Raw genomic sequence first — 5,000 nt, forward strand, 5'->3', positions numbered from 1 at the left:
TGTCTCTCTCTCTCACACACACAGTACACACATAGCTCTCCTCTGTCTCTCTGTCTCTGTCTCTCTGTCCCCCCCTCTCTCTCTCTCTCACTCTCTCTCTCATTGTGCGCCTGTCCTCTTTCTGTCTGTAATCTCTCTGCCTTTCACTTTCGGCAAACTCGTCTCTCAAATTGATATATATTTTCATATGTATATATCACGCGTACACGTTATCAAACTGTACATAACCACACTAACTAGTATGTGTGTGTGAGTGTGTGTGTGTGTGTGTGTGTGTGTGTGTGTGTGTGTGCGTGTATGACATAAACTGCGTGGGACTGCGGACACACACACACACACACACACACACACACACACACACACACACACACACACATTCAGACTCACGCATTATCATAATGTACACGCCCTCACACAATTATACACGCACACGCACGCACGCACAAACGCACACACTTGCTCTCCATCTCTCTGTGTGTCTGTCTCTCTCTCTCCCTTTCTCTCTATCTCTCTCGCTTCCCCCCCCTCCCCCCGCCCCCTCTGACTCCCCCCACCCCCACCCCACCCCCTTCTACGCGGAGATCCTAGACACAGAGAGAGAAGACAATGGTTTAATTGGACAGAGGCAGCGTGTTGTTGATGAAGTCGAAGTTGTTTTCCATGACGACAAGTTGTTTTCCCAGCCATTCCGGGGCCGGGTAATGTCCACAGGAATGTCAAGACGTTCTCGTCACCCATTCTTCTGTTCTGCTGCTGCTGCTGCTGCAAACAGTGTTTCAAACCCGGCGATGACGTATTCTGATGACGTCATGCGCGGATGACGTATGTTTGTTTCGAGTCAGAAAGTTGGTTCATTGTGTGTGTGTGAGAGAGAGAGAAGAGAGAGAGAGAAAGAGTGCTTGTGAAATTATGCTTACTTATTCATCAGTTGCACTAGTTAGTCGCTGAAACTGAGAGAGAGAGAGAGAGAGAGAGAGAGAGAGAGAGAGAAAACTATGATATTGTTAATAAATTACAAGTGACTACCGTTGAGCTCTGTGCTCACGAATTCAGAAGGTACAATTTCAGTTTGTTTCCCACTATAGTGGTCGCTGCAGTGAAGAATTTAGAATAGTTTCATGGTCTTTACAGTGTGTATGACATTTTGTTGCAGTGTACATACGGTGAATAATTTAGACTTCAGTCACAACAGAATTCTTTTAATTAACAAGCTGTGAAGACGTATCTATAGATCTGTCACGTACATAGCTCATTCAAGATACAGTGTGCAAATAATCTATAATGACAGGACTCTGCTGTATAAAATTTGTGACATTTTCGAAATGAAAATACTGCTCAAAATTACAGTGCAAGACTTCTCAAATGCTTACTACCACACACACACGGGCGCGCACACTAACACACTGACTGACTGAAACCATTTATTGTCAGATTAACTGTTTGTTGTACTGACATTTTCGCAACCATTTGAATAAAATATTAACTGAGCAACACAAGGAAAATTCTGATTTGAGGAAGGTATGATTTAAAAAACAAAAACAAAAAAATAACAAAAAAAAAAAAAAAAAACAACAAAAAAAACAAAAAAAAAAAAAACAAAAAAAAAACATTTAACAAGTCAAGGTACCAAATTTCATTAATATCATTATCTCCAAAAAATATTCTAACGCGCGCACATACTCACATACGTTTCTCCCCCACCCTCTCTCTACATACATCCATGCATGCACACAAATGCCCATTATAATTCCCCTACCTCATTCCCCTGCCCACTCACACACACACACACACACACACACACACATATTCACACTGTCTCTCACTCTTTCTCATCAAATTAAGGTTTCGTAATGTAATCAAGACGACATATTACCTGTTAGGGTCGAACAGTTCCACTAATTAGAATAATGGGAACTTTGCTCTACAAGTAAATCTGACGCTATCACCCAAAACGAAACACTACTTTGGATTAAATAAAACAGAGGGGAACCTCTGCAACAGAAAGGGGATGAAACAAATTAGAAAAACCGACCAATTGGATGGCTTTTAATTAGGTCAACTGCGGTTTTTGTCAGAGACCAACCATTTTCTTTGCTAGGGTGAAAAACGCTGGACATGACTAATGGAAGATTAAAGGCTGTAATCATATCATGAAGGGGTTTGAAATGTAAATGTGTATCTGGACATTCGAGCAAAAAATGTGGGATGTCAAGGGTCTTACCACAAATACATAGTGGTGACGGTTTCAAAAATCTGCATAACCATGCATTAGTTCTTAGCCTGTGTGTCAAGTTTCTTGTGGAAATTGATCCTGGGGGGTTCGTGCCTTTTCTTGTTGGAAGAGAGAGATCCCACCAAAGCTTCTTTTTTGAGTTTTCTAAGAACTGTTTCTGTCTGAAATTCCAGATATATGTTGAGAGAATAGTACAAGCTTCAGAAACAGAAATAGGAATATTGTGAGTGATTGAATCTGAATTGTTCGATGCCGCTTCCTTGGCACAAAAATCGGCCATTTCGTTGCCACGAAGATTAGAATGTCCAGGAACCCACAAGAGTGAAATGTCGGAGCCTCGCATAATTAACTGGTGGATTAAATACAAAATTTCGTACATAATATCTGCTCGTTCAGATGAAGATTGATTATTTAAAGCCATCAATGCTGATTTTGAATCAGACAGTATAAGGATTTTTGCAGGCACAAGAGGCATATCACTAAAAAAGGTGAAAGCCATCAGAATTGCAAACAATTCAGCAGTAAAAATTGAACAACCTTTAGTTAAGTGGAATCTCTTTTTAATGTTAAGCTCGGGGATTACAAAAGCGGCTCCAACTTCAGAGTTACTACTAATTGATCCATCTGTGAAAACACGGAGGTAATATTTGAAACGTGTATGAATTAGTTCTTTGGCCCGAGAGGCAATAATGAGTGGACTGTCACTCTTTTTTAATTGTCCATATGTAAAAATAATATTTGCTTGCTCAGTCAGCCAAGGCGGATGAAAACAATTCGGAATTTTCGCAATCTGGGAAAGAGGCAGACTGCAACTCTCAAAGACTGACTTAGTAAAATCGAACAAGGACGTGTATACAGCTTTGTTACGAATTTCTCTACAGATGTACGTTTCTTCATCAATTTCAGAGACAACCGAATTTGGAACAGCTCTAGCCCTTACCATGTAGTTACAGGCACATAATTTCCTGTGTTCAGGTAATGGCAAAACACCAGCTTCTTTGTACGTTTTGTCGATTGAAGCCCATCGCGGTAACCCAAGTGCAATCTTAAAAGCTAAGGAATCAATACTTGTCAGTTTATGAAGATCAGAGTTTGAAGCAGTGAAATAGATTTCCTGACCATATGATATAATTGAGCGGACTAGTCCCATTGCAGCATTGATCAGATTATTGCCACAATTTATAACAGGGATTCCAGAAAGCACACGTAATAGAGCGATTTTCTTCCTCGCTTTCTCAATAAGGTAGTTTATATGCTTAGTCCAAAAAAGTTTATAATGGAAGATAACACCGAGAAATTTCACCTGTTTATTCGGATATATGATAGTGTCATTTACCTGTATTTTAATAGCATCCCTACCTTCAAATTCAATCAACTTTTTAGTAAATATGACGAAAACAGTCTTTTCAGCAGACAGGAGAAAACCACTTTCCTTCATATATTCCACAATGTTGTCGATGGCATCTTGAAAATGCTTAATAATTTTATTTCGTTTTGATGTATTTTTTGTAATATTACAGTTTACATTCTTCCAGAGAGCTATGTCATCTGCATAAGCTACTAATGTGGCACCATTTGTGTTGATATTTTTCATATCATAAAGCATTAGTGAAAACAGAGTGGGAGAAATCACACTTCCCTGGGGAACACCCATATTGACGGACCTTGATCTGGATAATATACCCCCTAATCTCACCTGGAATGTCCTCTGGGATAAGAATGACTTAAGAAATTTTAGAAATCGACCTCCCAACCCTACTGTATTTGCTTTATGAATCAATTTATAGTGCCACACAGAGTCATAGGCTCTATGAATATCAAAGAAAGTTGCGACCGTGGAGTGACGCTTTGCGAGTGCCTTCTTAACATGAGAAGTTAGATGGACGACATGATCAGTAACACCCCTACCTCTTCTAAAACCAGCCTGGAAAGTAGGTAAAATTCCTTTCTTCTCCAGAAAGTGTTCTAATCTAGTTTTCAAAATTCTTTCAAAAACCTTCCCAAGATGGGGAGTTAACGAAACAGGTCGGTAACTGGAAGGGCTAGATTTAGGTTTTCCTTGTTTGTGAATAGGTACTATGGTTGCTTTCTTCCAATCAGTTGGAAGGATACCAGAATTCCAGCAAATCTGAAAAAAAACTAACACTCTTTTTAAAAAGATATTTGGAAAATGTCTGATCATGTTGTACGATATTGGATCTGAGCCTGTCGCAACTTTCCCTGACTTAACAGCATTGAGAGCACGGTATAGATCCCCCAGCGTTAGGTCTGCATTAATGTAAGATGCACTGCTATCATTCTTATCCATTTCACAGGGGCAGTTCATATCTTCAAACTGTTTCCTTCTCTTTTGCTCATAGGATGGCAAGTATTCTGTCTGACTCATTTTTGCGAATGTATCCGCAAATAACTCGGCTTTCTCTTCCCTAGTTTTATACACCATATCATTTTCATACAAAGGAGGATCAGGAAGATTATAGACACCCTTTATTTGCTTTATTTCTCCCCACAGTTTTGAAGAGGCAGTTGGGTTGCTAGTACAGTCGTTAATCAGATTTGTGTAGTACATCTTTTTGGCAGCAGCCACTGTTTTATTACTAAAACTATTAGCCTGTTTATACTTGTTGTGCAGTTCTGATACTCTTTCTTTGGATTCGATTTTTCGATACCTATGCCAGTTTTTGAAAGCCTCTGTTTTCTTTTTGACTGCTATTTCACATGAGCTGTTCCACCAAGGATTACCAGACCGTTTTGGATTGGCTATATA

The 5,000-nt window shown here is 39.5% G+C and overlaps 1 protein-coding gene across 2 annotated transcripts in view; it reads left to right on the plus strand.

The window, feature by feature from the left end:
- Positions 1-5,000, plus strand: part of LOC143280254 (ADP-ribosylation factor-like protein 4C) — a 47,521-nt gene that overhangs the window by 15,217 nt on the left and 27,304 nt on the right. The gene's annotated exons all lie outside the window — the stretch shown is intronic.

The sequence above is a fragment of the Babylonia areolata genome, chromosome 1 (assembly GCF_041734735.1).
Source record: "Babylonia areolata isolate BAREFJ2019XMU chromosome 1, ASM4173473v1, whole genome shotgun sequence".
NCBI classification, from domain to species: Eukaryota; Metazoa; Mollusca; class Gastropoda; order Neogastropoda; family Buccinidae; genus Babylonia; species Babylonia areolata.